Source organism: Diabrotica undecimpunctata, chromosome 6, assembly GCF_040954645.1.
Source record: "Diabrotica undecimpunctata isolate CICGRU chromosome 6, icDiaUnde3, whole genome shotgun sequence".
Lineage (NCBI taxonomy): Eukaryota > Metazoa > Arthropoda > Insecta > Coleoptera > Chrysomelidae > Diabrotica > Diabrotica undecimpunctata.
This window is the reverse complement of record NC_092808.1, coordinates 994271-1017232: the sequence shown is the minus strand read 5'-3', so window position 1 is coordinate 1017232 and position 22962 is coordinate 994271. Positions and strand designations below refer to the sequence as shown.

At 34.2% G+C, this 22962-nt stretch overlaps 1 long non-coding RNA gene across 1 annotated transcript; it reads left to right on the top strand.

Moving 5' to 3' along the window:
* Positions 1–14569: 14569 nt before the first annotated feature.
* Positions 14570–22469, top strand: LOC140444703 (uncharacterized). The gene is made up of 2 exons (XR_011951323.1): positions 14570–15087; positions 22151–22469. It is a non-coding gene; the product is annotated as an uncharacterized lncRNA (long non-coding RNA).
* The last annotated feature ends 493 nt before the right edge of the window (positions 22470–22962 follow it).

Genomic DNA, 22962 nt, shown 5'->3' with positions numbered 1-22962 from the left:
CCACCATGTACTTGGTCTTGTCCTCGTTGACCTCCAGACCAACTTCCTTGGTTCCGTTTTCGAATAGGGTGAAAACTTCTTTTGCATCTCTAGCGGATTGTGCAATTGTGTCCACGTCATCCGCAAACGCCAATAGTATTTTTGATCCTTGAGTGGCAAATCCGTTTGTCAGTTGTGGTTGAGCTTTCCTTACCGCATGTTCCAGTGCAAAATTAAATAGCAGTGGTGCGAGAGGATCTCCTTGTCTAAGCCCGGTGTCAATGAGGAATTCCTCCGACGTGGTGCTGCCAATTCTGATCCGTGCGGAAGCGTTTTCTGTATGGGCTTGTTCTTACGAACAAGCCGCATACTAAGTATATGCAGTGAGTCAGGGCAAACCCGTCTAGAATTTAGAAGAGATTTTTTAATTTTGTCGTGTGCTTGTAAAGTTCTATTCTCTCCAGATAACCCAGTCTACCATAACGTTCATAACAATCGTTTCAGCCATTACTTCTCATCTCACCCTCAATGCAATCCGCCTTTCTATGAACGAATAATTAACCGATTACTTTATAAATATATCACAACATTCCCGATAATATACCACCCTTCGCCTAAAAAATAAAAAAAATAAAACGCTTCGCCTCAATGGACTGTAAATAAACCACCAGTGATCACTGATCTATCAAAATTTAATAAACATTAAACATGTATTAATCTGGGTTCCATCTTATATTGGAGTACACGGTAATGAGGCTATGGACCGTGTAGCTCACGAAGCAGCGACAAGTGATGGTCAAGTTGAACTAAATAAAATAGTGCCAAGTGATCTTAAATAGCGCTTAAAAAGCATAGTTAGTTGTGCGTGGCAAAACAAATGGTCGCTGTTCGGACTTAATCCAAACTGGTAACAGCGCTCACACGTCTTACCCATCGCTGCAGCATCGCGCGGTCCAAAATTTGACTCTGCGAAAGATTGCACAGAAAATTTCTTTCTCTTGCGTTTCAACTATCGACCAAAGCAGACACACCGCTTTTACGTTTCAACTGCCGACAAAGCAGCCACTCGGTGAATCATCACATCACGAATTAACTAAAGTTCATTCGTTTACCAAATTCCCATCAGTAAACATGAGCACGTGTTGATATTAGCCGTCCAAGAGGCTATTAAATATAATTTATTACCGTAAGTGAGACAAATTCTCATGTTACAAATCCCAACTTGCCAGCATTTTAAATTCAAATTGTATCGTGTTGATTTTTAAGTTAATATATTGTGTTATATTTATGTTATAGTTATTGTTAAGTTATTTACTGGTCGTGTTATTTTTTAGAGTTTAGTTTAATTGTGATATAATGATTAAATTTCAAGAAATTCTTACACTAACGGTTTCAAAAGTAAATATTTTTAAAAATCATATGATACATAGTTCGTACATCAGTACGACCCTGTTTGGCTTACACGGTGTTCTATTGACGATTGGGAATTTGTAAAGTGAATACGGTTTATTGTAAGTTATATTTTTCTTAAACAAGCAAAGAGCAAATAAATAGTAATTGTATTATCTATCAAACAATTTAAATATATACTGTTTATAATTGAAATACATCTCCTATGGGTAAGAAATAATTTATTTAAATACACACAACAAAAGAACCACCGCTTAATGGAAATATACCAAAAGGTCGAAGGAATAATCCGAAGTAATTATACCTAATTATTATTTGTACCCGGCCGAAACATTTATTCGGCTATACTTGGACGGTGTTAGAGAAACTCTTCCCGTTTTCAGTCGCAGTGTTCCTAAAAACTAAGTCAAATTAGACAAGACAATACTTTACAAAAACAAGCCTTTTTGTTACTCAGAAAAAAACAAGTCATCTTTACTCGACTCCGACTTGGTCACACCCGCCATACACATATTTACCGAATCACAAGAGACAACCCCCCAATATTGCAACCAGTGTTACACCAACAGTATAGTAAAACATATTTTAACCGAATGTCAAATTTTCCAGGAAACGAGAAGTAATCTCAACCTTCCCAGCGACATAGGCGAGCTTCTTAGAGACAACAATCATCTAAACAATATTATAAAGTTTTTAACGGCTATAGGCATAAAAATATTTAAAATTAAAATCTAGTTTGTATCACAAATTACATATATCAATCTTCTTTCATGTTAGTATGTAATTAATATTATAACCTTTTTTTTAATATTGTATTTTCCATTGTTGTCGTCTATAACCTCAGTGGTTCGGACGACATTAAATAAATAAAAAAAAATACGCTAGCAAAATAACAATACCATACATAAAAGGCACAAGGAAACTAAATTCCTGTGGTTGGCTGTATACCATGTATCTATCACAAAAATTTTTTATTTAAAAAATTCCTTTATAAAAGTTATATTAACCCATTAACGCCGAGAAAAAAAAATTTCTTAAAATTTTAGAAATTTACAATGATAATGACTAAAATAAGACCCTAAAACATACTTTTGACCATATTTTTTTAATTAGGAACAACAAGATGCTTTAAAATAGCTGTTCCCATATGGGCTCGTTAGGCGCAACCTATATTATACACAAAAAAAATTATTTTTATAAAAATTAACTATTGATTATGAAACATTCGAAAACAATCTATACAAAGTCCAATATTGCATTTGCAGCACATTGTTCGTCCCCTACTATTGCAATTGTCACCCCCACATCTTCGCCTTTTACCTTCGGGGACTGTAATAATGTAATAATGCATTCCATCATATCTAATATCATTGCTAACTCGAAAATCACTCGCTGCTGCTTTCGGTGCTCGTCCAGTAGCTTTCGGTTGTACCCTGTATCTTGTTAAATACGTCTGAAATAAAGAAAAGAAACACAAGAGTACTACTGAATAGCTTCCTTCTACCTGTTTATTTAAATGGTAAATACTTCGTCTAAAATCTAGTTGACTAATTTTTCGGCCACTTTTTCTGTACAAAATCCATGCATTCTGTAATGCAGCATCAATTAGATAAGTAAATATGGGCCAGTACCATTTCTTTGATCTAATACCAATGCGATAACTACAATCAGATAAAAAATTATATTCTAAAGGCAGACAAAGAGACAAACTTACCAAGATATGTTGTTGTCCATTTGGTCAGTTCCACCAGTTCCAAACTTTGTATCCAAATCTTACTGGTTTACCACGGATGAATTGTTTACATCCATGGCGACCAAAATACCGAATCATCGATTCATCGTAGGAAAGATTTGGTTCAGGTATAAAGTGTTTAAGAAAACTTGATTTTAAGTGGTCTGTAATTAGCCGAAGCTTGTACATTTTATCAGAGGTGTTTACATTGTTATTATCAGCAAAATGAATAAATCTGCATATTTGCAAGAATCTATCACGGCGCATGGCTTCTGATATCATAATATTTTTCATATCATCTGAGTTTTCCCAATAACTTCTTTTCGATGGCAAAACATTAATTCCACTGAGGATCAGAATACCAATAAAAACTTTTAATTCTTCTATGGTCAGATTAGGATTAGGACAATTTTGAAATAAAGCATAGTTTACCGTTTCATGTAAAATTATTTGAAGCAAATCGTCGGAGAAAAAACATTCAAATATCTCTGAACAGCTCAACGATTGGTATTTAGAGTAGTGGTGGAAATGTACGACTACCGGTTTGCAAATCTCCTTCAACAAAATTGGTGACTGCTGGTTTGATGGCTATATTCAGTAAATAACTGTCCTTATTTGGAACATGTACATGAGTTGATGCAGATAAAATATCAATATTATCAAGGTTGAGTCCCAGTCTGTCTTTGTTCACAAATACAATCTCAGCTGGAGCACTCAGTTGTCCTGCCGACAAATTGTCTGCTAAACCACTCTCATCTTCATCTGCAGAGTCTTAATCAGTTAAGATGTTACTATCAGGAGGCTCAATATATATATATATATATATATATATATATATATATATATATATATATATATATATATATATATATATATATCTACGGCATTTCCTTCATCATAAGCTATCTAGAGCTTCTTGAAGCGTAATTCCCCTAAAATAAAACACATTATTCTTAAATGGCATTAACGCCTAACGAGCCCATATGGGCACACATATGTTTAGAGGCAAATTTTATAGCCATAATAATTTAGACAAAAACAGTTTTTACATACTAACATTCCTTCACATGTTATTGATAATATACATATAAATGTAATTAGCTAGATAATATTTTCAGAGTTAAATAATACTTACACAAATTTGATGTCCATATTTTTCACGAATATTACTATCACATGTATTCAAATATCCAAAACAAACGAAACCTTTTACCACTGGTTCGCACCAACTCTCCTAGGTATGTATCGACATGTACTAAACTTGTCTGACCACTCAAACCGCTTCGGAGTACCCACTACAAAAAATTCTTCACGTTTTAAAAACCTCCTTCTAACGAGCCCATATGGTACCGTTAGGCGCTAATGGGTTAATATAAAAACCTTATCGGATTTTGTGATGTAGCCCAATAGTCTTTAATTGCTTGTGCCATTTCTTCATAATTATACTATACTATTCTAAATTAGAAAGTCAGACTAAATTCAGGTTTTTCTAATAATAAATAAAGGCAGTAACATAATGATATAACAAATTTAAATAGAAAATAACCCCCCCCCCCCCCACCTATGTCTTGAAAAGATCGCTGCGTTTTTTTCTAACGCTTGTAATTTACAAAATTAAAGAAAACTGCATACACATTCTTTACTCTACAAGTGTCAAGTACACACTTTTCCAGGAAAATGACGAAAACTGTGCTGTTGTGATTCCACTGAGAATTAAAATTTACTAGAGTGGAGTTCGAGATGGAAGCGTTACAAGTAACTGTTAGTTTTTGAAAATCTTGTGTATCAGAATATGAACGAAGTAATAAAAATGATAAATAACTGAACTAAAAACCTATAGTACGGTTTACCCCAGACAAGAAATAAAAAAAAGCTGAACAAATTTTATACAGATATTTGAAGGTTCTAAAAGATAATGAGGGGTAGCTGCTAAAAATTCCGCGAACACGTACAGCTGATTTTGCTTTTTATATATACATATATATATATATATATATATATATATATATATATATATATATATAGATCGGTTTAAAACGTTCTCCTACGTCTTCCGATACCCAGTTGCCACTCCTCTCGATTCATCCATAAGTCTTCTTCTATGTCTCGGTCTTTCATTTCTCTATTGATGCCTTTTCTCCAACTAAGGACGGGATCTTCCCCTTTTTTTTTCTACCGTGAGGGGTTCACATTAAGATTTGTTTTGGGAGACGTTCTTCAGATGTTCTCTGTAGATGACCGTACCATCTGAGTTGCTGGGTACCAATATCGTCTACTATTGTATGTTTTACTTTCATAACTTCTCCATCTTCCAATATGAGGTCCTGTTGTTTCTCGCCGATACACATATACTTGGTTTTCTGGATATTGATTTCAAGTCACCTTTTTTATAGACTCGATTAATTTTCTAGTCATATACTCAATATCTTCATAATCTTGTGCTATCACTAGTTGATCATCTGCAAATGACAAAGTGTATATGCTATTGTTGTTAATCGGCATTCCCATATTTCTACATTTGCGCTTCCACAGTTTTAGAGCTTGTTCTAAATAAATTTTAAATAATATCGGGGAGAGACAGCAGCCCTTCTTAAGGCCTTTATTTATTGGGAATCCACTTGACAGATTATTTTCAACCTTTACCTTGGAGTTAGCTTTAGCGTATAGTTTCTTGGTCGCATTTATTAAATTTATGCTTATATTTGTTTTCTCTAACGCGTCTCATAATTTATAATGTTGTACGCTATTATAAGCCTTTCGTAGGTCTACATACAATAAATGTACTTCTTGATTACCGGCTATTTTCTTTTTAATAATCTGTGTAATGCAAAACAAGTGGTCAACAGTAGATCTACCTGCCCTAAATCCTGCCTGTTCCTCAGCCACTAAGTCTTTATATTCGCTTTCTATTCTGTTTTTAATTACTTTTCAGTATATTCTACCGATCGAGTTTGTCACGGCAATGCCTCTGTAATTGTCACATTCATCCCTTCTGCCTTTTTTGTGTATAGTGGATATGCAAGATGTCTTCCACTTCCATTCCTCTGGGGTTGTCATTCCATTAATGCAGTTTTGGCTAAACTTGTATACAGTTTGGTTGTACCGTGTTTAATTAACTCTGCAGGGATGTTACCTGGACTCGGTGCTTTGTTATTTTTTAGAGATCTACATACATCTTCCACTTCTTTCGTTGTTAATCGTATGGGCGAAGTTAAAATATTTATATTTTGTGTTTCATTGCTGTCTTTAAATTGTGGTCTATCTTCCCTTAGGAGTTTCTCAAAATATTGGTCTCAGTCATCCATTGTTATTGTTGACACTATGTCTCTCTTCTTTTCTTGTCGTAAAGATTTTAACACTCTCCAACTTTCTGTGCTTCTTCGTCCTCCTAGATGTGAATTTATTATGTTATACTTTTGTTGACATGCTTCATTTTTCTTCCGACATATCATTTTTCGTACTTTAGCTTAAGACTCTTGTTTTTTTAAACAATCGTAAAAAGTGAAAAACATAGTTTTTTTCCTATAAAAAATTTCATATACAATCTAGAGAAAAATGTTTCAAATAAAAGTTGTAGATCATTAAAAGTTCTTTATTTTGAGAATTTCCAAAATAAAATACATTAACAATTGACCTAATTTTTGAACTAATTTATAAATATTAATAACTTTATTAAAATCCTTTGTAAAAGATATATATTTAAAAACCCAAACGGGCTATGTTAGACAAAACGTTTTCGGAATCCATATTCCATCATCAGTGTCTAGGAGTGAATGAATGTAGCCACTAAATATATGGGTAAAAACCCGTTAAAAAATAATTAGTTACATTTGTTTGACATTATATCTTATAAATAATTAGGATGTTAAAGTTACCGTTGGATAAGGTAACATGGCGACATATGACTCCACGTGAAGTTGCTAGTCCTGAGACGGTGTGTCTACGAGGACTTTATGGAAGCAACTGATGCAATTAATAACTTTGTTTATTGCATAACAACATGCGATATATCTACTCAAAATTGTAAAAGTTAATGAGTTATTAGAGTATGCCAATTATTCATAAAAAGTTCAGTTTGTTTAACTTATTGTTGGCAAGTACAGTTGGCAAGTACAGTTGGCAACTGTACTTGCCAACAAAGTCACTCTAGATATATTTTGTAAATCGCAGTCGATTCTTTAAGGCTTTATTTATGAGATTTATTAAGAAAAATTGAACATTTTACTAAATTTGTTATTAAAAACCAGTTTGAAAAAGGGCTGATCTTTTATATCTAAACATTTATAATTACTTTGATATTTTTTTATGTCGCATGGTTGTAAGTAGGCTTAATGAAAAGCTAATGAAAAAGCACATTTCTCAGAAAAAACAGAACCTTTTATGACCAATAACAGGAAACAAACTAAGATATGCAGCGGACAGCTCTCCTCTGCACTTTTCCGTGGCGGTATTTTACGAGTACCATCATTTTAACAGGATATAATGTTTTACTTCTTTACTGTGTATGCCAGCTATTAGTTGAATCATAAAATTTAGATCTTCCTTTACAATTTGTTTCAGCTCTTGATGTTAATAAACAATGGAAATATGGTATTTAGAAAAAGAAAAAGATGCTATCTGGTAGAAGATTTTTTTTTTCTAAAATGTGTTTTTTACCAGCTTTTTGTTGAGTGTATAAGATAAAAAATGTCAAAGTTATTATAAATGTTTATAAGTTAAAAAGTTAGTCCCTTCTCAAACTTTTTAATAACAAATTTAATAAAATTTTTAGGTTTTTTAATATACTTTAAAAACGAAGTCCCAAAAAAACGATTGCGATTTACTGTGTACCTTCAGATTGATTGTTTGTGAAAGTACAGTTGTAAATAATCGTTCTCTGGGATAAACAAATTAAATAACTTATAAACTATTTAGTAGATCTATTTTGGTGAATTCTTAACGTGCACGTAAATATATGCTTTGCATAGATGTATTGGCCCTTTTCCCAGTTTCGCGTTCATATCACCCAGGACTATAACTGCATCTCTCGTCTGTGCATTTTCACATTCTACTTCTAGTTGGTCATAGAATTAATCGGTTACTAGATGGATGGATATTAATAATTGTAATATTATGGAATTTTCCCCTTAGACGTATTTTGCATATTCTTTCATTAACTGGAGTGAAACCCAATACTGACCTGCGACATTTATAGTTTACCATAAAACTCACGCCAAAGTCTCCTTGTCTTTCTGCTCCACAGTAGTACATACTGTATTCTTTTTTATTTATGCAACCATGCCCTTTAAACCTGATTTCTTGGAGGGCTGCTATGTCTACTTCGTACTTCAATAGTTCCTGTGCAATACTTTGCATTTTGCTTGCCTGCAGCTTGATTTGGACATTCCAGGTTCCCAGTCGCAAATCCATCATTAAGTCCTTATTCCGTAGCTTTGGTGGTTGTCCGTTGGTCCTTCCGGTTAGTTCGTTGTTCGTAGCATTCGTGATAGCTGAGTTTAAGGTGAACAAGTTATCGGCCTATTTTACAAGAGTCCAGTGCCAGGGATGCTGGCTATAGCTTCTGAACAAGCTATGCTTTCTCCTTTCCTCGTCCGCCCTGATCCTACCATCCATTGGTATTGGTTACCCTATCTCCAATAAGGTTGCTCAGATTTATCGGGGTTCAAGATCACACTTCTTGGAGGTGAGGATAGGAATTGAGTAGGAGAGGCTAGAGGTGTTAACTGGAAGCAACACCTTGTATTACGCCTCAGTACTCCTTTGATGTACCTATTACTTTCCCATAAAATAAAATTAATTAAATTACGTAATTAATTTAGTTTTGAATACAAATTTTTTTTTAATTTTGTATGAATTATTTTAAGATATTCGAAGTAATTAAAATTAAAATTAGTAGTAGTTTTTGTGGACAGGTAGAATAAGCAAATTCGGATGGTGTTATTGTCAAATAATATTATTTATTCCTAGCTAAATATTCCATAAAATCAAGAACTGTTCAGGAAACAGTGTAAGAACGATAGGAATTTTTCTTCCAATTCTGTAAAATAATCGGAACTGTTCCACTCGGAAAAACATGTCCCACCTTTAATATTTGCAGTTCATGCAGGAACCCGACATTATGTAACTAACGTCTTAAGCTAATATGCGGTTGCCATGACGACGCCATCAAGATCGATGCTGGCCCATGCCCTGTACTACTCCCGAAGGGATGCGGGTGGGGGACTCCGAACGGGATGATGCCCTGTACCTAGATATTTATAATAAAAATTTATTTTGCGATGTAAATAGTAAATAGGGGATTTTCTAAAATGGTTTATCTTAATTACACAGTTATTTCTTTTTGATTTTTTGCTAGGCTAACAAAAATCTTGAAATGCGTATAATTTTCCAGAGATTTGTTTTCATCTTTTGTGCAATTAAAATTTACGACAGAGTGTTCTATAACGAAAATCCAATTGAATCCGTGTAATAATTATAAAAAAAAGTATATATGTTCAAATTGTAGTATAAGCAATATTTGTTCGTTTTATCTTTATTTGCTCACAAATACTAACAAACTAATCTAGATTTCCAAGAATTATTATTACAAAGATCCGGTGTATAGACAAACTGTTTGTGTTGTACTGTACAGAGTAGTAGTTATTTTAAAACTAAAGCTTCTTCTTCTTCTTCCTTCTTGTTTGTAGGCTTTTAAGCCTGTTTCTTCTTCAATATTAGACTCATAAATTGTTTAAATTATTGCACAATCTTTTTCTTGGTCTGCCAATACTTCTTCGTCCATTTGGTGACTTATCTCGTGATATTCGTACTATTCTATCCTCTGCCATTCTACTATAATGTGTTCGTTCCAATCCTGTTTCCGTTTTGTCAACCATCGGTGGAGTCACCCTGTCTGACTCCGCTTTGTACTGGTATACACTGTGTTAGTTTTCCATTTATCTTTGTATGTATTCTATTATGGAAGTAGATGTTTTCGATGGTTTGTGTAATATTGATTGGTAAAAAATCCCGTTTTAGAAAATGCTGTTTACATCGTTTTTGCAACAAAGACGATTACATGTTTCGGTAAGTGGTGATATGATTTGTGAGTACCTAAGCTCGTGGTTTTCATCGCCAGATGTTACAAACTCCAATATCGTTTGATGCAAGCCGGGGTAGGTTAGACAAATTTAAAAAACGCCACGGACTAATAGCGGAATAAGTGTACATTGCTGACGAATCTGGTCTGTACTGCCAATTATTTCCCGATCATACTTTGGTCTCTGCCAATAAGAAGTATCTGTCAAGAAGACGAAATTTATGAGAATATCGAAAACTCAAAGAAATAACGAGAATCTTCTAATAAACGAAACCAACGTCAAACAAAGTGGACAAATATGCATACCTGGGAACAATGATTAACTCCACAAATGATTACAATCAGGAGATAAAAATAAGAATAGAAAAGGCTAGAGCAAATTTCAACAAAATGAGAAGAGTGCTATGTACAAGGGATTTAAAATTGGAACTAAGAGTTAGATTGGCGAGGTGCTATGTGTTTTCGACTTTGTTTTATGGAATGGAATCTTGGACCTTAAATGCGACATCAATGAAAAAACTGGAATCATTTGAGCTGTGGGTGTACAGAAGAATTCTAAAAATATCATGGACAGAACACGTCACAAACAAAGAGGTTCTGGGAAGAATGAACAAACAAATGGAAATTTTAAATTCAATAAAAACAAGAAAATTAGAATATCTCGGACATATTACACGTGGAGAGAAATACACCTTGCTCTAACTGATTATGCAGGGAAAGATCCAAGGAAAGAGAAGCATAGGGAGGCGTAGAATGTCATGGCTGCGCAGCCTGAGAGAGTGGTACGGATGTACATCAAATGAACTTTTCAGAGCAGCCGTCTCAAAAGTCCGAATAGCTATGATGATTGCCGACCTCCGCCGCGGGATGGCACTTGAAGAAGAAGAATAAGAAGTCGGCTTCCGGAACGAAAATGATGAAGATGAGAGTGACATCCATGCCTTATGCAAATGAGGCTGGAACCCATAAACTTCAATTGTTTGTTGTCGGAAAATAAACAAACCCACGGGCATTTAAAGCAACATGTCTTCCTGTTTGTTATCGTGCACAAAAAAGCATGTGTTTTAACAAGTCTTTACTTGTTTCTTGAGTGGTTTAAAATGGAATTTGTTCCCGTGGTCCGTCGCCATCTTTTGTTGCTTAATTTGCCTCCTCGGGCACTTTTATTGTTAGATAATAGTCCTGGGCATCCATCTACAGATGGACTTATCTCAGAAGATGGTAACATTTTTGCAATGTTCCTGCCAGCTAACACCACGGCTTGTATACAACCAATTGATCAGAACGTTATACAAAATGTAAAGTTAAATTACCGCAAATCACTTTTGGTTAATTGTCTTGTATTATGTCTTGACACACCCATCGACACATTAAAATCGATATCTTTAAAGGACCCTGTTTTTCTTTTGGCTAATTGCTGGGCCGATGTTAAGGCATATCTAATTAACAAATCATGGAGGAATTTGCACCAATTATCCTCAAATAAGTGAATCAGAAGCTCAAGAATGGGCTTCTTGTGGTGCTGAAAGTGAGATACAGAGATACGAAGTGTTAACTAATGAGGAGATTGTGCGATCGGCTATGTGTGAAGACGATGAGCAAGATGAGGACAATAGCATTGAGGTTCTCGCCTCTGAAAAAACTGGTAGTTCAGAGGCAGTAGGTGCTTTCAGCACAACTTTAAAATGAGCTGAAGAAACCGAATTCGATAGCCACGAAGTTGTGTTCCTTCGTCGGCTTAGAGATCGAGCTTTTAAAATAAAGTGCGTAAATTATAATTTCAAGAAAAATTAACTAATGTTTTATTTGCACTCACTGTTTTTCTTCATCATCATCATATAACGGGGGTCCTACGGCGATTGCCGCTTCCCGCATTTCAGCCTCCATCTTTTCCTATCTCTCCAATCTCCCTCTTCTAAGCCTCTAGATTGCATTGTTTTTGTAATTTCTCTTCTCCATAAATTTGGTGATCTTCCCCTTTTCCTTCTTTCTGGCGGAACATACATTAAGGCTTTCTTTGGCCACCGCTCCTCCTCCATTCTCATCACGTGACCATACCATTGTAATTGCCTTTCTTGTATTCTATATGAAAGAGTATCTCTAATTCCTGTACGGTTTCGTATTTCCTCATTCCTGATTCTTTCCATTCTCGATACTCGACATGACCTTCTAAGATAATCCATTTCCACAACGTCTACTTTATCTCGTTCATTCTTTGTCATCGTCCAACATTCGGCACCATGTGTTGTGATTGGTTCTACAATTGCTCTGTATACGCGAAGTTTGGTATGCATCTTTATTTTATTAGACCACAGTAATAAATTCAGTATTCGGATGCATTTTTCCCTTGGGTTATTCGGTTTTGTACATCTATCTTAACTCTGCCATCTGCTGATATGATGCTTCCTAGATATTTATACTGGTTGCAGCCTTTTATGACTGCGTTTTCAAGCCTCAGATCTGTAGTATTTCCTCCAATTTTTAGATATTCTGTTTTGCTTATGTTTACAGTAAGCCCCCATTTGGCATATTCCTCAAATAATTTTCGATTCATATAATTTATATCTTCCTCATCGGTTGCAACCACCACCTGATCATCTGCAAACAACAATGTATACAGAGTTTCTTGTCCCACTTCGATGCCCATAAATCTACATTTATTTCTCCAATTCCTCAATGCTTCTTGGACGTATATTTTAAAGAGTGTCGGTGACAAACAGCATCCTTGCTTTAGGCCTTTAGTGACTTTAAATTCATTTGAGGTTCTGGGTCCAATTTTTACACAACTAACTGCATTTTCGTACAATTTATATGTCGCTCGGATATACGTCGAATCCAATCCGGACCTTTTGAGGACCTCAAACATTTTCTTTAACGGGACACTATCATATGCTTTCTCAAGGTCTATAAATACCAAATGGGTCTCTCTACTTCTTTCGACACTAATTATTTGTCGTAGGATAAATATATTATCAAGGCAGGATCTCCCGGTACGAAAGCCGCTTTGTTCTTCAATATCTTGTATCTGTCTTTCAACCCTCTTCTTTAATATTCTGCCGTACAACCGGCCCACAGAGCTCGTCACACTAATACCTCTATAATTGGAACAGTCTCTTTTATTCCCTCTCTTATATATGGAGCTTATATAAGATTTATTCCAATCTTTAGGAATTTCCTGGTCTCCACACATACATTTATTGAAAAGGTCTACTATTAATTCTAAAAGTGCAGTCGACCCATATTTAACCAGCTCTATGGGAATGTCTCCAGGCCCTGCGGCTTTTCCGTTTTTAACCTCTTTTAAGGTTTTCGTCAATTCAGATAATGTTATTATCGGGATTTCCTGTCTTTCGTCTCTGTTGTCTATTAATTCCCTTATCTTTTCCCATCTGTACTCTACTCTATCCTCTTTCAGCAGTTTCGTATAATATTCTTCCCATTCATTTAACTTTATGAGAGAAATGTTGTCTTCATTTTTCTCATTTTTCCTAAACTGCTTTAATGTTTTCCAAGCTTGCGCTACTTTTGTTCCACCCATAAATCTGTCCAGTTCATCACACTTAGCCTCCCAGTTTATATTTTTCGCCTTATCCACGTCTTTTTTAACCTCTCTATTCCATTTAGCGTATATTTCTCTGTCTTGAGGATCTTTGGATTGAAGCCATATGTGATATGCTTGTTTTTTCTTGAGAACTTTCTCTTCTAGTTCCGTTGACAACCATTCAGGTTTTCCTTTTTTCCGATTTTCAACTTTTCCCAGTGCTTCATTTGCCGCTTCATAAATATATTTTTTAATTACCTCATACAGACTTTCAGGGTCTAAGTCCTTTGTTTCTATATTTTTTATTTTCTGAGCTATTCTAATTTTATATAAGAACTTTGTCGAATCTTGTTTAAAGCTTTCCAGGTTATATTTTATGTTTTCTATGGTTGTTCCTATGTCTGTTACTTCATCATTTTTGTGACTTGATTGTTCTCTCTTAAATGTCACCATTACTTTTGCAATAATCATATGGTGGTCACTTCCACATTCTGGCCCTCTAAACTGTTTTTCTTACAAGGTTGTAATTTTGCATATTTGCATTCTTTTCTTTATACTGTAATTTGAAAATCGATTAAAGAAACTAAAGATGAACATATATGTTTTATTACCATTAAATAAGGCTTACTACAATCCGTATGCCTCGATAATCCGCAAATGGTCTTGTTTTTGCCTGTCCGGGTTAACGGGGTCCTACTGCGACACCCTGTATAGTCTACATGTCTAAAATAAATAATTTAAACAATTTTGCAATAAATGAATATTAAATGTAGATACTTTTGTTTGCGATTCCAATCCTGGCACTTTTTAATTGAAATTGTCACTTTTACACGTCTCACCTACACTTTAGCTAATTCGGTGCTGAGAATTAGATAAGATAATTTGCCGGCAATAACTGATAGCAAAATATTGACTATGTTAGTATTATAGTAAACAGTTGTAGCAATTGCTTGAGCAGTACTTCCTAAATAATGTTAAATATATCGAAAATTATAATATTTATTTTGTTTAATATGACGATAGTGTCACATTGTACTCTGTTGTCATTTGCTGCAAAAAGGTTTGATCTATATTACGTTGAGTCGTTTGCGAATTTAGAAAAACAGAAGAATTGCGTTCACTACATAAACAGTTTGGTTACCTATTTACATATTGAAGCAAGAATCGTTCTTAGAGTCGACAACGACTTATTTTTGCTGCTCACAGAAACACAGAACAACGAAACCGAGTGTTTTTTTACTTATTTATTTGACAGCACACCTGAATGTAATTCGTCTTTCTATATGACGTCTTTAGAGGGTGTAGTGGCAAATGAAACTGATATTGTAGAAGACATTATAATTTCAAGTAAGTATTATCTACAAAAAATTCTAATATTTCAGCTTGTATATTAGTCCTTTCATTCATGTGATAAAAATAGTTACGTTTGGTGTTAAACATCCAAAAGATGAGGTTTTAATGTGTTGCTATTTGTTCCGTTTCGTATCTATGTTTATTTCAAACTCATTTGTCATAATAATAATATATTCATTTTGTATCTGTATTCAAACATACGCGCTACTGAGTAGAGCGCTTCATGGTTTTAGCCGTTGGAGTAGAAACCGAGCTTTAGCGTGAATAACGTCACTTCGCTCTGAACATTAGACCAAGTCAGTCGCTATTCTGTATCGTCGGCTTATTTACTGTAATTTGTATAAAGTACATAATAAAAGTGTATCAAAATTCTTACAATTTTCTTTACTATTCTTAAAACAATCTCTTCATGTATTTTCTCCGTGGCTATCACAGTAGATGGCACCTTTGTGCGCTTATTAATTGAGTGGAAAATAGCCAGGAGACGTTTGTTGCTCTTTCGTGTTCGTGTATTCAGCCTCCGCACTCTGATGAGGAGACCATGGGAGGAAATGACGTCACGACAGTTTGAGGAAATGACATATTTTGTATCTTCTAAGTCTCTTGCCGCCATTGCTTCATCAACATCGTTGTGCCAACTTCTCTGTGGTCGTCCTCTCTTTCTTCTTTCAGGAGGGATCCATTCCAGTACTCTTCTAGGCCATCTGTACTTATGGCATTTTTTTAACATGTCCGAACCAGATTAATTGTTTTCTTTCTATGTCATCATTGATATTTCGCTCCATTTTCATTTCGTTTCTTATTTGTTCGTTTCCAACTCTCTCCAGTTTCTATCTACCGCAGCTTCGTCTCAGATAATCTATTTCTGTCGTCATAAGTTTGTTTCTATTAGCTTTGGTGACGTCCCATATTTCCGAACCGTAAAGTGTAATACTTTGGACTATACTACCGTAAATGTGTTTTTTGGTTTCTCGTCGAATTGTTTTTTGCCCGAGAAGAGAGTTTAAGGCACGGGTCGCTGCTCTGCCCTTGTTTATTTTTTCCCTGATTTTATCTGCGCTATTTTCCTTCTTGTTGAAAATGACCCCCAAATATTTCCAGGATTGCACGCCTTTGATTTTGTCGTCTTCCAAGACTAGGTCACAATAGGTTTCATCTGTTCTCACTGAGAGATATTCACATTTTGTCATATTCATGTTTAGACCTGCCACCTCATATTCTTCTTGCAGTTTTCTTACCATATAGCTAAGATCGTAGCTGTCTTCGGCAATTACTACCTGGTCATCCGCAAAGAAAAGTGTACATAGCTTGTTTTCTTCCACCGTTATTCCCATGTTTCTACATTTTTTTACCCATTTCACTAAGGATCTGTCCAAATAGATTTTAAATAAGGTAGGTGACAGACAGCAGCCTTGTCTTAGTTCCTTTGTTGTTGGAAAGGAGAGGTGATGTCTTGTCCCATTTTAATTCTTGCAAAGTTTTGTTCGTAATATTTTTGAGTGGCGTTAATAAGAATTTTCAAGTTACCCATTTCTATCCATAGTTGGGAGATCGGTACACTGTGATATGCTTTTTGCAAATCTATTAAAGCTATATGAGTTTCTCTATTTCTCTGCACTCGTTTTTCCATTGCAATTTTTAATGTGAAAATATTATCCATAGTGAAGTGTCCGGCCCTAAATCCCGCTTGTTCTTCGGGTTGTTTGTCTTATATCATTTTCTGTCAGGTTTCGTAGTACTTTTGAGAATAGTCGGCCTATAGTAGCAATCACTGCGATCCCTCTATAGTTTTTAGGATCCACCTTTGTGCCTTTCTTGTATTGGAGAGATATACGATTGTCTCCATTCTTCTGGAACTTCTTCTCCGTTTAAGCATCTTTCGAATAATTTTCGGATCATCTCAAACAGTTTTGATGATCCATACCTAATCAACTCTGGATGTATTCCGCCTGGGTCTGGAGAATTTTTAAATTTCATTCCCTTAACTGCTTCTTTCACTTGTTCTATTGATATTTCGAATCTTTCTTCTACTTCCACTTGTTCATTTGTCTGTTTAAACCTTTCTCTTCTCTCTGTTAATAAGTTCTCAAAATGCTCTACCCATGTGTTCTCTGGTATTCTATTTATTATGACTCGGTTTTTTGTCGTTGTTCTCATCTTTTATAGTTCTCCAGGCTTCAGAGCTCTTTGTTCCTCCTATATAGTTGTCTAGGTAATGGCATTTTTGTTCCCATGCACTATTTTTCTTTTTAACCACTTCTCGTTTGACTTCTTTATTTAAAATTTTATATTTTTGTTTTGTATGTTCGTCTTTCTGTTGTAATAACTTTAGATATACTTTCTTCTTTCGTTTTATCTTTTCTTCCACTTTTTTATCCAACCAATATGGTTTATCTACTCTCCGCACCTGTGGCTCTAAAGCTTCTAGCGCTGAGTCTTTCATGCAGTTTTTTATATGTTCGTACTACCGACATAACTAACCTAGACAATAATGACCGGTTTACTATATTTGCAGATGACACCACAATTTTATGGCAAAACAAGGACTCTAAGGTCCTGAACAAGATTATTAGTAGTGATATGCTAAAAATCTTAGAGTGGTGCAAAGCTAATCATTTGACATTTAATTTTTCAAAAACCAAAGAATGATCTAAACAACATTACTTTGGGCAATAAAGGCATTTGTTCTTACACCGTAAACAAATTTTTAGGTCTCTATATTGATAATAAACTTAAATTTGAGCAACACACTCTATGTTTAAGCAAAAAGATATCATTGGGTTGCTTTGCGGTCAAATTAGTTGCTCACCATTTAGATTTCAAGATTGCAAAAAGTGTTTATGTGGCCCTGATTGAATCTAATTTGAGATACGGTATTGCCTTTTGGGGTAGCCGTTCTCTTCATCATTTCAGTAGCTACATCAGAAATTGTATGCTACAAAAGAGAGCACTCAGACATTTATGCAAGATCAAGTTTGGTACATCATGCAGGCCTCTGTTCCGGAAACATGGTATCTTGACACTTCCTTGCATGTATATTTTTGTAAGAAATAGAAAGTGTTTAATCACCTACCACTCGATATAAGATCCTCGAGCAATATTTTTGTATTCCGAAGAGCAATCAAGAAGTTTTTAGTATCTAAATGTTACTACAGTATAGAGGATTTTTTTGAGGACAGTTGCGCTAATTGATATGTTTTTTTTTTAATTATGAAAATTGTAGAATTAGTATTTTAATGTAGGTATCTTGTACCTTGTTTGTACTATACCATGTTGTGTTTTATAAATGTAAACTCATTTTAAAAACAATAAATGTATCTATCTCTTATTACAAGTTCGCTCTCAGGAGTCCAAAAGTACGAAATACGTATAAGAGAATGGTAATGCTCTGTATTGAAATTAAATCTTAACTGTCTTTCTTATTCTATTATTTTCGTATACTTACGACTGGAGTACTAGAAATCAGTTTGCGATAGATTTTTGCCTAGATAAAGTGACGTATTATTTAATGCAAATTGTAGATTCCTCGTGTCTGCTTTTTTATCGTCTGGTTGCTCGGAAAATTGTAGAAAGCACAAATTTGGGCAAGTTGGTGAACATATTTTAAACGTAAGAAATCTCCTGATTTTTTTTTTTTATTGGCTTTGGCTTGAAACCTTTAGCTACGTAATTACATATAAATATTAGTATTCATTCATACAGGATTGTACAAGGAGGACACTTTTCACGCTCAGGGATTCATCAGAGCGGCTTTATTGTAACAAACAAGACATAAACCACGGTTAGGTAGGTGGGCAACATATATGGTAAAAATACAAAGGAAATGTTCACGCATACGATCAATTTTACACTCATACCTTTAATTTAATTTTTACAAGAAATATCATAATTATTTTAAAGATTTTTATATTGTCTTCACTTAATAGAAGATTTACGTTTAATGGTGTACTTAAACCCTCTTTTATCAATTCCTGCTTTTATCAATTGGGAGAACTCCTATTTTGTGTAGATGTTTCGGAAAACATCCATGATCTACTTTTAATCTTAAGCCAGTTGACACTGTGTTTCTGCTTAGTGTGACATCTTTGTAAAATTGTTTTACATCTACTGTTTGTTGTAATTTGTATAAATTAGTGCTCCTGCTTTCACCAAACTGAATCCATTGTTTGTACCATTTAAATTTAATATGTTGTTTGATATAGGCAAGTAGGTCACACGTGTTAAATTCTTCTATCACCATATGTGGGTGCTATAATGGATTTTTAGCTATAGAATCAGCAATAGTATTGTCAACAATATCTGAGTGTCCCTTAACCCATAGAAATTTAGTACCATATGGATCTGATAGTTTTAGTAACTGTTGAAAAATTTCTAATATGAATATATTGCTATTTATTGTGAATTTAAAGTTTTGCAAGGAGTGTAATACTGACAGTGAATCACTGCATATGACAATTTTGTTCCACTGGTTTTCACAGCACAATTGAAGGGCTTTGTATATAGCACATGCTTCAGCAGAAAGAATGCTAGATTGATTATTTAAAATAAATGATTTTTTAATCTTCATTTTTGCTACAAAGTAAGCACTGGTTGTACATGTTGGTGATTTTGACCCGTCTGTATAGATCACAATATGATCTGAATAGCCACTTAAGATTTCTTTAAAAGTAGTGTAGCAAAATTCGTTTTGGTATTTAGGGATAATAATATTTGTAGCTAGAACACTTGTTAGATGTGGTATATCCAACGATTCCCAGATAAGAATACAAGGGGAATTTATTAACTTTAGTTCGTTGCAAGTTATTATTGCTCTTGCAAGTGGTGGAGAGTTTTTTTAATTAAGTATGTAGATGTTAAATCAGCTGTATTTAATTCATTAATTATTTTTAGGTGTATATGTTGGTTTGGGAAATATTTGCTTGCCAGATATTCTCTGCATAATGAGAGTGGGTTTTCAGATGCTAGAGCTAGGGTGGCTTCATTTGGAGCGCTTTTCATCAATCCTAACACAATCCTTAGAGCTTTAAATTGGATTTTATCAAGTTTACGTAAATTGGTTAAGCTAGCTGACCCATATACCACACAACAGTAATCTATTATAGATCTTATATAGGCTCGATAAAAATTCAATGCAATGTTTTGATCTGCACCCCACGATCTCTTACACACCATTTTAAGAAAATTAATACCTTTTTCGCAGCGACCAATTGTATAATTAATATGTTGAGTCCAAAACAATTTTCTGTCAAGTACGACACCAAGGTATCTAAATTCCGAAACAATTGGAATATCATTGCCATGTAAGGTTACAGCGTGATGTTTAATAGGGTGTTTTCTTGAAAAAAATACTACGGCACATTTTTGGTACGAAATATTGAACCCATTAACCAAGTCCAATTATCCAAGTTGTAGATATGTTTGAATTCAGTAGTGCTTTCACTGTACGTTTTCTTATGTGAGTGGATGAAAATATCATCAGCATATTGTAAGCAAACAATATTGGGAGACCATAAATTGTGCAAATCGTGTGTGTACAAATTAAAAAGAAGTGGACTTAAAACAGCTCCCTGTGGAATACCTTTTGATGTGATCTTGGGTCCAATAATATTGTGACCTACTCTTATCGATACACTTGTGTCTTTGTATAGATTTGATAGTAAATGTGCTATCGATTTTGGAATGCCAAGAAACACAAGTTTATCACAGAGTATATTTAAATCAATATTGTCATATGTACTTTTTATGTCAATAAACAATGCACCTGTTGTCATGGAATTAGAAAAACCAATTTGTACATCTGTAGTCAGACGAACTACTGCATCCGTGCTTCCATAGCCTTGTTTATATCCATATTGTGTTGCTGGTAGAACATTATGCCGCCTTAACCAAATTTCCATTCTCAATTTTAGAATTCTTTCAAATGTCGGTAAGATAGTTTCGAAACAAATTCAGATTTCTGCTTTAATCTGGAGCCTTCTAAAAATTGCAAGACATGACCAGACGACGATAAAGATGTTAAAAGAGACATGGGGAATCTAAAATTTGCATTCCACGACATGTCTATTCATCTAGGCAGAAATCCTAATGAATTTGTTTCTCGTACTCATACAGAGTAGATCCGAATAAAATGAAAAAGACAGAAAAGATTTGATTTCACGTTCAAAGCGTCTATGTATCTATTGATACGTATTTCGACTTAAAAAGTCTCATCAGAATAGTTATTCATAGCCGTTCTTAACGTGAAAAATAATTTTAGATTCCCCATGTCTCTTTTAACATCTTTATCGTCGTCTGGTCATGTCTTGCAATTTTTAGAAGGCTCCAGATTAAAGCAGAAATCTGAATTTGTTTCGAAACTATCTTACCGATTTTTCTATCAGATGTCGCTATTGCGTCCATAACGAAGCCATGTTATTGTTGCTTCTAATAAGACACAGAAGATTATTTTTCACGTTAAGAACGGCTATGAATAACTATTCTGATGAGACTTTTTAAGTCGAAATACGTATCAATAGATACATAGACGCTTTGAACGTGAAATCAAATCTTTTCTGTCTTTTTCATTTTCTTTCAAATGTTTTAAAAATGCATGACAATAATGTTATTGGTCTATATGATTCCAGATTATCTTTGTCTTTTCCCGGTTTTAGAATTAATATAACAAAGCAATCATTAAATTTGTAAGGGGATATTTCAGTTTGCAAAATACAGTTATAAATATGTAGTAGTAGTCTTTTAGCCAGTACACCCATTTTTTGTAACATAATGTAAGAAATCTGATCTGGACCTGGAGCTGTGATTTTGGATATCTTGATAGCATATTCCAGTTCAGATGATGTTATTTCTTTTAATAAAAAATGTTCTTCTGGATGTAAAGCCATGTAAGGTACATGTTTGTCAACAAATGGTGGACATAACTTCTGAAGAATATCTTTTGCAACTGCGGAAGGAGCATGTTCCATGTTTCCGTTTTTGTTGTTTAATTTGTTAGCCATCTTCCATATTTGAGTTGATGGGCAACTAGAGTTTTTTTTTTAATTTTTTTAATATTTTGTAGGATACGAAACCTCTTCCTACCTGCAAAACATGTGTGACCTGGTATTTATGATAGAGAAGAGCTTTAAAAATTGCTTGAATACATTTGCGACTATCGAAAACAAATGTTTGTCCTCTATGGAAAAACTAGGAAAACTTTTCATGCCAGGAATCTACAGAAACATCGAAAGCGAATCGTGGGAGGTTTGGTTTTTTACACCGAATCTTTGGACGATATTGTCAATATCGTTGGTTGGGTCATGGATTATATATTATAAAAGAAGCTTACGAACCCATCGTGTTTTGGGATAGATTATTTTTTAATAAAGCACATAAGTTTATTGTTTCTTTTTTAATTTAACACAGGTAAAATTTATCGTTAATAAGTCTTGAAAGATAACACTTAGTGAAACAGTAAGCTAAAATTTTTCAGTATATTATTTTATTTTAATAAAAAAAAGGTAAAAGAAATAAATTAGACTTACTCACAATCAATTTAATTTTACTACCCAAGACGACCGGTTTCGCTTTCTAAAATTTGCAAAGCATCATCAGGTCAGTGGTACAAAGTAAATTAAATGCTGAAATTACAAAAAAAGCCAATATTAGGGTGCTCTTATGCCAGTATTACATGTCTGTGTTTATTAATATGCATAAAATTGCTTTAGCAGACAAAGTAACAACTCACAAATTGGTAAGAGAAAAAAATCTGTTGAATTGTAATAAATTAGAAATAAACAAAATACTACTTACATTCCGGTACAAGAGTTTTTATATAGTGATTGGTGATACATAGTTCAAACTATCCCGTATTGCTGATAATGGGTGATCTTC